Genomic DNA, 12278 nt, shown 5'->3' on the forward strand with positions numbered 1-12278 from the left:
ACAAAATTTTCAAATTAATTTGCTAACTGTTATTATGTGTTGGACTAACTCTCACTTGAATACAGCTGCAGCGGCAGTAAATTCTATTGCCTCCTTGGGGTGGAAATCGATCGAAATGTCTACAAATTACAAGATTACGAACTGCAACTCCCGGAAACAATGATCTATTATCGCAATACTGCACTTCAACCTTCCTCTGTGAGCAAACCTTCGCCAAAAAGTATTGGTGGTTTGATTGGTGAAGCACGATTGCTGTAGTTGCATCATTGAGACAGGATTTTGTGGTCCAAAAAACGGGTTTTCGTCCACAAAGACCAAACGAATGATTGCCAAAACTTCCTCACACCACAGTAGTAGTCACCCATCAACAAAGAAGTTACGTACCAAGTATCGTTAAATTCTGAAGATGCTAACCATCTGGGTGAGCCCAGTATTGGGCAAAAATCACCCAAAATGGCACCCGTTTATCATCACTTGCTCTCTCAACTACTCAAAACCAGGATTCTTGGCGTATAACAGTGTTAAGATCTAGAACATATAACTAGCAACAATGAATTGTTGTTAAAAACCATAAAAATAAACTAATAGGCGTCTATCCTAATAACTACAGGCTCACGTGATTGAGTATGGCTATTGCTACTAATAGCACTATAGACCAAAATCATGTCGTTGTATGTACGCTTATTACTTTTAAGGGTGTTTAAACCACTACACCAGACATCAAGTGTGATATCGAGTGTTAAATCACTATAAGAACGAAAATCACATGAGCATGGATATATTAGGATAGACGCCTATTCGTTTATTTTTACAATTTTCTAACAGCAAATCCTTGTCGCTAGTTATATGTTCTAGATCTTAACACTGTTATACGCCAATAACTCTGGTTTTGAGTAGTTGAGAGAGCAAGTGATGAGAAAAGGGTGCCATTTTGGGTGATTTTTGCCCAATACTGGGCTCGCCCAGATGGTTAGCATCTTCAGAATTTAACCATACTTGGTACGTGACTTCTTTGTTGATGGATGACTACTACTGTGGTGTGAAGAAGTTTTGGTAATCATTCGTTTGGTCTTTGTGGACGAAAACCCGTTTTTGGACTCCAAAATCCTGTCTAAATAATGCAGCTACGGCAATCGTGCTTCACCAATCAAACTACCAATACATTTTGGTGAAGGTTTGCTCACAGAGGAAGGTTGAAGTGCAATATTGTGATAAAAGATCATCGTTTCCGGGAGTTACAGCTCATAATCTCGTGATTTGCAGACATTTTGATCGATTTCCACCTCAACAAACTGAAAGAATTTACGAAGTGGCTATATTTACGGGCCCGAAACGTAGGATTTTTTTGCTATATTTACGGCATTCCTAAGTGCGCATGTGCAAGCATCTCGTGACTTAGTCGGTCACGGTGCAAATATTTATTTACCTGGTCGTTTGTTGTATAACTCGAGTATCAAGCACACTAGTTGTATGAAGCTCACCTCGAACTCACCCAAAAACTTACCGCTCGCTCCAACCCTAGCTCACCTCGAACTCACCCAAAAACTTACCTTCATACAGACAGTGAAATTTATCATTGTGTTTAACAGGCAAACGTCAGGTTAACGTTAGGGTTAGGGTCGGGTTCAGCTTTGGTTTCTTCTTCACTGGTATGGGTTATACTATAGATTTGTAACATCCAACATGTAACAACAGTTAGCAGTTATTTTGAAGATGTTCATTTTTTATGTTGGAAACCCTATCTATTGCTCAATGTTCAGCACCTGTTACTCAATCTACTTCAGCTGCATTAAGTGTTACTGATGAGATCTCTGATCGAAATTGTCGTAAGAAAAACTTAATAATGTATAATTATACAGAAGGTTCTGATTTATCAGCTGATAAAGAACCTTTTACTACTCTTTGCCTATCAGTTTTTACAGGTTTTTGCAATTGAATTCAGCGACTTTGCAATTGAGTTTGTCACTTTTGCAATTGAATTAGTCCCGTTTGTAATTGAATTCATAGGTTTTGTAACTGAATTCATACCGTTTGCAAATGAATTCATCAGTTTTGCAATAGAATTTATCCCTTTTGCAGTTACGTTTGTTCGTATCAAGAATGGCAGCTGGAGAAAACACGAAAACATGGTGTAGCAGCTGCTAAAAGAACTTGTTCAAGTACAACAATAGTAAACAACTCTTTATAAGGCAATAATTCTTCCTCTACAGCCTATCCGGCAACATTCCAAACTCTACTACGCCATTCGCGATGGGTGTGGTAACTAGCAGCTAATTAACTTGTCAGACAGCTATCAGCTTCGCGTACTACCAGCTCCAATTACCTTCTAGTGTCTCAAGTGTAACTCTCCATGGCGTAAATAATTCATCTCTTAATGAACGGTTGGTTTCTTGGAGCCGTTTTGTTTATGACGAATTGCAATGCAAACGTGACGAATTCTTTTGCAAAGCTGACAAATTCAACTGCAAAACCGATGAATTCAATTGCAAAACCGACAAATTCAATTTGATTTTTATAATCCTACTCTAGCTTCAGCTTCAAATTATTCCTGATGATCTTACTGTTAATTCTTCTATTTCTAGCCACAATAAAAGCAAAATCCTAAGTTTAAATTGTTGTAGCTTACATAGGTCTGAGAAAAGAGTGAACTTTTCGGCATTGGTGGATGAAAATAATCCTGATATTATTTGTGGCTGTGAATCACATCTTGATGGTCAATACTACACTGCTGAAGTTTTCCTAGTAATTTCACTGTTTTTAGAAAAGATAGAGTAGAGGGAGGTGGAGGAGTATTCTTGTGTATTAAAGAAAGTCTAAATGTGACTGAATTTGACAAAACAAGGCTTCGACGCACAAAACTTTGTTAGGAGATATGGCGATTTTAAGGAATCATTGTGTAATAACTTCCCAGTGCCTACAGCTGTGCAAACAAAATTTGCACCAATTGTTCATCTGTTCACTAGCTATCACTGAGTGGGTGTATACATTTCTGATACCTAAAATTTGCCCTGTTTTGAGCAGCTTTTTTCGAGCGGGTAATAATATCACAGGTGGTAGTAATTGGGTGGGAGGGTGGGGGTGGACGGTGGTCTTAATATACGAGTATAAAATGAATTAAGAAGTAATATACGAGTATGAAATGAATTAAGAAGACGATTGGAATCCAGAGGCCAAGTTTGGGCTCTCCATGGCCCTCCATGGCCCTCAAATTACTCCATATTGACTGAGAACACTATTGGCGAGCTCTCTGTGAAGTCCCAGCTCACTACACACCATTATCACAAAGTCATGGCCATTTAATGGTGCCGATCTCACACTCGTGGCTTTGACAGGGTCGGAAGAAAGCTGCTACAGAAACCAGACTTGTCAGTGCTGAAGGAAGTTCAGTGTGAAATATGATAGTGTATTAGACCAGCAATCCATTTCTGGTAAAATCGTAAGTTTGATTTTGTGTGTGTGGAAGCCTTGTTATGTGAAATCCAGTCACAAATGTAATTGAACAGCCTGAACTTGATGTAAATGCAGAAATTGTCTGGGCGAAAATAACTCTAGCTAAAATGAACCCTATATACATTTGCTCATTTTATCGACCCCCAGCTCCCTCTATTGAGCCTATGTTGTACTTACAGACATCGCTAAACAGTATTACAAATCAAACAAATGAACTTTCAAATATTATACTCACAGGTGATTTTAATTTTCCCAGCATTAGCTGGTGCAATGGTAGTGGCCAACTTAGTTTGTATCCTCCTACTTATGGCAGTGAATTGAATAACTTATTTCTGGACGTAGTCAATGATGTTGGTTTAGAACAATTTGCTCCATCCCCCACTAGACGGGAAAGTATACTCGACCTTGTCTTCTATACTTACTCTAATATCTCAGACCTAAGTATTATCCCAGGGATGTTTGATCATGAAGCTGTTGTCTTCTGTGTTGACATGGAAAGTAAAACCACTTATAATAAAATAGAGCAAAAAGCAACCTTATATCATACAGCCAACCTTGAAAGCATCAAAGGTGATTTGTCCAGCTTTCAGACATCATTTTTAGAAAGTGATCCTTACTCTAGATCTGTTGAACAAAACTGGTGTGACCACAAGAATGCAATTACAGTAACTGTCTCTAAAAATGTCCCACACAAAACTATACATTCCCATACCACCAGCTTACCTTGGATAAATAAAGAAATTAAGAGGAACATGAGAAAGCATAAAAGATTATATATCAGAACGAGAAAGAGAAACTCTAGTGAAGACTGGAATGTTTATCAAAAGGTGAAAACTCTATAAACAGTATGTTGAAAACAGCACATAATAATTATTTGAGGGCTCATTTAGTGGAAACCGCAGACAATTTTGGAAATATATTAGAGCCAAACGAAAAGATAATCATAACATTTCAACATTGGTAACGAATGGACTACCTATCTCTAATTCAAAAGAAAAGGCCAATGTATTTAACAAGCACTTTGAGTCAGTGGAAAAGCTGTCTAATGTTCCCGTTATGAACCAAAGTAATAACTCACTACCTGGAATGCCTGAAATAACTTTTTTCAGTTACTGGAATACAACATCAACTATCTATACTAGATACCAACAAGGCTAGTAGCCCAGACAATATCTCTCCATTTATTTTAAAGCACTGTTCCAATGAAATATTACCTATATTAAAAGTCATTTTTATGCAATCCCTGGATACAGGTGTGCTACCATCTGACTGGTTAAAGGCTACTGTATGCCCTTGAGGTCTGTTTAAGTTTTCTTTTCTTGTGGCATTTTTCGAGGTTTCTGCTGAACACGCCTCAAGCAATCTTTCCACCATAACTCAACATCTGCATCAGCAGAAAATTTGCTGAAAGGTGGACCCTCTACTTTCAATTCTAGCAAATCCTCTTATGTAGAAGTATTCAGACTGGTTCTTTTTTCTGTTTTAATTGCTTTTAGCACTGAGAAAATTCTTTCTACTTTGGCAGTAGAAAATGGCAAACTAAAAAGTAACTGACATATCTGCAATAAATTAGTCCACTGAGCTGTATCTGGTGCAGTGTGTAGCCTGTACCAAACATTCTTATAATTGTCTTTTTCAATGTTTAAATACTTCCTGGAATATAGCACAGTATCTTCTATTTCATCTAAAATGCAACATAGCTCCACATTCTGGGTTTTTAATGGTGCTCGGAAATACTTAACAATCGTTTCAATGCTTGATTTAATTTTATCCAATCTTTCGTCGTCCTCTTCACTACCTGAATTATGCCGAGATGTCCAGTTTTGTGTATCCAGCAATGTCAAAATTTCTCTAAACAGTGCAAAGTTGGACCATTCCAAATGTATTCGTAATTTTTCATCTAAATAGTTCAAATCTGCCGCAACTTGTTCTTTGCTAGCTTTCTTAACAGACTCACTGTAAATTTTAAAGCATACTCCTTGGTACATATATTTACCATCTTCATTAGGGTCTTCAGCAATTTTACTGCAGGTAACTCTTACGGTTGGGCATTGGAAAGGATCAAGTGAACTGAACTTCTTAAGAGATTTATGTGACTTAAGAATGCCACAGATTCCTTTGACTATATCAAGGTTGTTGTCTTGGAGACTAAGGCTAAGTAGTGATGGTGACTGTAGGATGTCAATATACAAGGCACACCCCATGATCATTTGACTATTTCTCCATTTGAAAACATAGCCTTTTAACTTCTGGCGGTCTACACTCTTGATGGTTTTATCCTGACTTAGTGATACCAGGTGATTAAGGTAAGCACCAAACCGGTCTAGGACATGTTGCAATGCATTTCATTTATGTGATATCCAGCGGCTCCCTGAGCTCTGACAGGTAAGTTCCCACCTTCAGGAAACTCATACACTTCTTTTAGGTCATCTACAATATCTCCAAGTTCACGGCATTTCTTTGGTGATTTCTCATAGAGATAGTAGAGTCTGAGCAACATTTCGTCAATATCATTAAATAAGTGACTGCACAGAGAATCTTTACGTGCTAATTTGAGACAGTGTGCAAAACACCACGACCAGAATAGCCATGGAAGACTACATTGGTGTATACCCTTCATACTGTTTTGATCCGATATATTGACTAACGCTCCATCAGTGCCAACACCGACAGGCACTGGTTTACCTTCAACTTAACTTCTTTGCTATCTAAAATATCACTCACACCCATTACTTGTATCCCCTTAGTGACACATTCCACTAAACCATTAGCATCAGCTTTCTTTGGCTCAACTATTTTTTTAAAATCTGGAGCATGATGTAATTTCCTCAGAATCGTTATCTACAAGGCAATACTGTACAACTATTACTTCGTTCTCTACCTTTCCTGTATCTACAGAGCCATCCATTAAAATGCTAAAAACTTACTGTTTGAAAGCACGCGCTGAAATTCTTGCTGCTGGGACTCTGCTATGTAGTGTAAAAAGTTCTGTGCTGATTCCCTAGTTTTATAGGAGAACCCAAGAGGGACTTCATAGCACTCCAGAAGCTCGTGAATTGCAGGATACTTCGTAAATGGTATGTTCTCATTGGCTAAAACATATGTTATGTCAAATTTCTTCTTCAATTTATCTTTTACTGCTGGATCCAGAGTAGATTGAAGGCTGTGAGCAATGGGGGCATACGCACCTACTGGTAATTTAACACTTCGTGCTCTTTCTTCGCGTAACCTTGCCATGGCTGTCTTGTGCTGGTCGCTCAATGCATGGTCTATTATGTTGCTGGTTTTTTGATTCGTGGAACTGTCGATCCACGCCTTTGAGAAGTTCTTTAAGCTTTCAAATCGGCTTTCATATTGCTTACACACTGCACACCAGAGAGTTGACATGAGGGTTTTATCAGTACAATCCATAGAGCAGCGAAGCCATAACATGGCTCGATAATCCCGTTCGTATACGCTCTTCCACTTATCAAATGTAGTCTTAGACACTTGCTGTTTTGCTTTCTTGCTTGAAGTTCCACCTGTATGAGGCCTTTAGTCGCCATTATTACAGTAAACTGAATTATAAAATTACGCGTAAAAATATTTTTTGTTCGGATTTTTGTCCGGTCAACTTTAATAATGGACAGCCAATTCAAAATTTGACCGGATGTTGCTGCATGCAATGAAGTTGCTTCATGTTGCACAGTTGATGCCATTTTGTATGCCAGTGTTCTGTGTTGCCTACAGTTGCTGCCACTGTGTATGCCACAGTGTTGTGTTGCCATGTGCAGTACAGTTGCCCATGTTGTACAGTGAGTTGCTGCCACTGTGTATGCCACAGTGTTATGTGTTGCCGCATGCCGTGCAGTTGCTCCATGTTGGACAGTTGATGCCATTTTGTATGTCAGTGTTCTGTGTTGCCACCTGCCATACAGTTTCCTATGTTGTACAGTTGCTACCACTTGTATGCCACAGTGTTATGTGTTGCTTCCCCCACTGTGTATGCCACAGCGTTACCGCATGCTGTACAGTTACTCATGTTGTACAGTTGCTGCCATTGTGTATGCCAGTGTTCTGTGTTGCCACGTTATGTAAAGTTACATGCAGTTGCTGCCATTGTGTACACCACAGTGTTATGTGTTGCTGCATGCTGTACAGTTGAACAGTTGCTGCCATTTTGTATACCAGTGTTCTGTGTTGCCACGTGCCATACTGTATGTCGTACAGTTGCTGCCACTATGTATGCCACAGTGTTATGTGTTACTGCATGCCGTAAATTGCTTCATATTGTACAGTTGCTGCCATTTTGTATGCCAGTGTTATGTGTTGCTGTATGCCGTGAAGTTACTCATGTTGTACAGTTGATGCCATTTTGTATGCCAGTATTCTGTGTTTCCATGTGCCGTACAGTTGCCCATGTTGTACACTATGTATGCCATGGTGTTATGTGTTGCCGCATGCCATGCAGTTGCTTCATGTTGTACAGTTGATGCCATTTTGTATATCAGTGTTCTGTGTTGCCATGTGCCGTACAGTTGCCCATGTTGTACACTAAGTATGCCATGGTGTTATGTGTTGCCGTATGCCATGCAGTTGCTTCATGTTGTACAGTTGATGCCATTTTGTATATCAGTGTTCTGTGTTGCCACGTGCCGTACAGTTGCCCATGTTGCCACTATGTATGCCACAGTGTTATGTGTTGCTTCCACCACTGTGTATGCCACAGTGTTAAGTGTTGCTGCATGCCATACAGTTGCTCATGTTGTACAGTTGGTGCCATTTTGTATGCCAGTGTTCTGTGTTACTACGTGCTGTACAGTTGTGCACAGTTGCTGCTACTGTGTATGCCACAGTGTTATGTGCTAATGCATACTGTACAGTTGCTTCATGTTGTACAGTTGCTGCCAGTTTGTGTGCTAGTGTTCTGTGTTGCCACATGCTGTACAGTTGCTCATGTTGTACAGTCTGTGTATGCCATGAGTGGCCACGTGCCGTACAGTTGATCATGTTGTACAGTTGCTGCTACTCTATATGCCACAGTGTTATGTTGCCGCATGCCGTACAGTTGCTGCAATAGTATATACCAGTTTTCTGCACTGCTGCATGCTGTATAGTTGCTTGATGTTGTACAGTTGCTGCCATTGTGTATTCCAGTTTTCTGCATTGCAACATGCCATACAGTTTTCTTCACATTATATAGTCATTGCCATTTTATATTCCAGCGTTCTTCATTTTTGTGTGCTGTACAGCTGCTACTACTGCATAGGCCGCAATGTTATGTGTCACCGTCACCGTGTTGCCGCATCCCATGCAGTTGCTTCATGTTGTACAGTTCCAGCCACAGTGCTGCATGTCGTACAGTGTCTACCATTGTGTATGCCAATGTTCTGGGTTGCCATGTGTCATACAGTTGCTCATGTTGTATAATTACTGGCACTGTGTATGCCACAGTGTTATGTGTTGCCGCCACCACCGTGTATGCCACGCAGTGTTGTTGTATGCTGTAGTTGAACAGTTGTTCCCATTTTGTATGCCAGGGTTCTGTGTTGCTATGTGCCATTGCCCATGTTGAACAGTTGCTGCCACTGTGTATGCCACAGTTTTAGGTATGTGTTTGCTGTGTGCCATACAGTTGCTCAGGTTGTATAGTTGCTGCCACTGTGTATGCCAGTATTCCGTCTCACTACATACTGTGTAGTCGCTGCTACTGAAGGTCATAGTGTTATATATGCATTACTGCATGCTGTCGAGCACTTTGGTTGCAACTACATAGTTATAGTGACAGTATACTACAGTAGTTATTGCTGAGGAATATGTAATTGCTACACTGTGCTAGTTGTACTTTATATAATTGCACATGCATTTTGGATACACCCAGTGGTTACAGAATCTTTAATTTCAGATAAATTGGGCACAGTAATACTGCTTGAAGAATACTGTAATGCTGATTGGCATAGCCATCTCTTAGATGCAGCAAATCAAACAGATATTAACAGTGGCACTATGGGAGTGCATGATGCAATCACATGCAAACAGGCCCAACCCATTTGGAATGTGCTAACAAAGAATTGCATCACCTCTTTGCATGCTATGGGATAGCAGTTTCACACTATCATAAGCCACAACTTGTAGGGGTAGTTGCAAAAGGCAGATACAGTTGGACGCGGACACGGACACGGACATGGAAATTTTCAAAAAGCACTTTAACAATTATAAAGCAGTTATTTTTCATACCTAACACTGTTTTTACAGCAGTCTTCACTTCCAGACCCAGGTGTCATAGCAATTATCCATATATAAGCGCATGTGCGAAGGATAGACTAGCATTCTGAAGACCATATTATAGTGTTGTATACGTGCTTTAGAAATCTAACTCAGAGTCACAGAGATTAATCTAGCATGTGACTGCACATCCCAACCTAATCTCGTAGGCCAGGTCCTTGAATCCCTCAACACTCTGTATAAGCGCCTGCGCCTTATACTAAAAGACGTAAGATTGTGGATTTGGCCTGCTAAGCTAAATTGCATGGGGCAAACAAGCTAATCTCTACAACTATATAACTCTGTATTAGACTTTAGAGTACATGTACAACACTATATGGTCTTTGGCATGCTGTGGAGTGCTGGTCTGGTCCTTCGCACATGCACTTATAAATGGATAATCACTATGACAAAATTGACGCCTAGGTCTGGAAGCGAAGACTGCTGTAAAAACAGCGTTAGGTATGAAAAATAACTATTATATAAATGTAGAAGTTCTTTTTGAAAATGTCCGTGTCCGTGTCCACATCCGACTGTATCCATCTTTTCCAATTACCCAACTTGTAGCACCTGTCAGTCTACTCCTTGTATTAACACCTAGTGTTCAGTGTGCCTCATGATCAGTGGCTAGTTGCAGTGATTGGAGTGTTTCAGGGTGCTTCCCCACCCACCCATCCATTTTAAACTATTTTTCAGTATTTGACAACAAACCTGGCATCCCAGGATGGAGGGGTGTAGTAATACTGCTTGAACAATAACTGTAATGCTGATTGGCATAGCTATCTTTCAGATGCAGCAAATCAAACAGATACTAACAGTGGCACTGCCTCTTTTGTCTGGGAGATTTTGCACGTGCCAGTAAAGTCCTGGGCTTGCCCAAATTTTGTCCCCAAATTAGCCTGCAAGCTAAAACTATTGGAGTTTGGCTTGCCTGAGATGTTAACTATGGATAATGACTTCATCACTTTCTTCATAAGGAGCTTATAAGTACCAAAAGTGAAAATTTCTATGCTTTGGTCGGACAGCCAACTGCCTACGTCTGAAGAAGTGATTTTGGTGCTCTAACAGATTGGCTGCCCCCTTGCTGCCAACACTCACTCTCATACGCTGTCACACACTACATCCATCTCTATAGCCAGTTAGAAAAGCATGCTTCTTACCATTTTTAAGGCCGCAAAATGCAGCCACCTCTCTAATAAGCTAGGTCAGAAAATTTTATCACTACCTGAATAATAACCAGTTTTCACTGTACTATTAGTGATTAGTGATCATGGAGGATTATTTATTAAGATACTAAGATTTACAAATGCTACAACCTCTAAATGTAGCAGTAAAATTTTTACCCTGGTCCAATGTCTAATAATCGTGAGGGACTCTACTGTACAAATACATGTTTTATCGTGGTACTGTATGTGCTAATCACCTTTTTACAATTAAGTTTTACAACACAAATACATGTATAGATAAACTCACCAATTGTGTCTCAGCGGCACTAAATCCCTTCAACACGAAAAAACAAGCAATGAGATAACAGCCTCGCAAGCCTATTCTGGTGCGCTTATTCAATAGTACTGTATGCAAGGAAATTTTGATGTCAAAAGAATTTGACGGATCGGTTTATTCGTCAAATGTTTATAAGTGCCCAAGTGCCTATATACAATTTCTTGACTTTCGTCAACATTTTATTTGTCAAATCTGCTGAAGTGTGAATTTGTCAAATTTTTCTTATGTCAAAATTTCCTTGCGTATGGTAATATCAATTTTAAAGGCTTTTATTTACACCAGGACATAATTACGTGCCCCTCTATTGTCTGTACATACCTGCCATTTCTCTACTATTCTCATTTCATTTCACAAGAGCTCTTATTGATGTGGGCAGGGGTGTGGCTTCTCTGCTTGAGTTAGTCAATGGATGAAGTAGATCGAGATACTCTAATAGAACAGTCACATTTCTACAAGTACTGTATTTTTATATTGTAAAGTCTGTAAGTAGATAGTAATTTAAACTATACAATACAATGCTAGGTAAAAGTTGTAACTATGCTAAATATTGATTGCCATGTTACAGCTGTTTTTGTGACTGCTCTATTAGAGTATCTTGATCATTTTAATGCAGTACAAGATGAAAGGCAAAGTGTTACTAAGGGTTTACTAGTTAAATGGGTGTTAGTTGACTGAAGTTGCATGCCATTAACAGGGCCACCCAGAGAAATTAGGGGGAGGACCCAGGGCAAAGAATTAATGAGGGGCCCAGGGGCAAGGAAGGGTTCCACTCTGAACGAATCACAACTTTAGCCTAACTGTAAGTCGAAGACCAAAAAAAAGGTCATTGCATACTGACAATGACAATAGCTTCCCATCACTAATCATATCTCCTTAATTATAACTTGCTACACTGCTCCTTTGAAGAATATTGTGACTGCTCTATTAGAGTATCTAGATCCTGACTGTTCTATTAGAGTGTATCAATCTTTTACACAGGTATTCAAGGGGCCCTTGATGGGGCCCTGGCCACTAAAATTACAGTTATATTTTAATACTCTGTCACTGTAATCTGAGGATTCTGTCAAAACCATGGAAACTCA

At 39.6% G+C, this 12278-nt stretch overlaps 1 protein-coding gene across 4 annotated transcripts in view; it reads left to right on the forward strand.

The window, feature by feature from the left end:
* Positions 1 to 12278, forward strand: part of LOC136252219 (uncharacterized) — a 181781-nt gene that overhangs the window by 88504 nt on the left and 80999 nt on the right. The gene's annotated exons all lie outside the window — the stretch shown is intronic.

This window comes from Dysidea avara, chromosome 1 (genome assembly GCF_963678975.1).
Source record: "Dysidea avara chromosome 1, odDysAvar1.4, whole genome shotgun sequence".
Lineage (NCBI taxonomy): Eukaryota > Metazoa > Porifera > Demospongiae > Dictyoceratida > Dysideidae > Dysidea > Dysidea avara.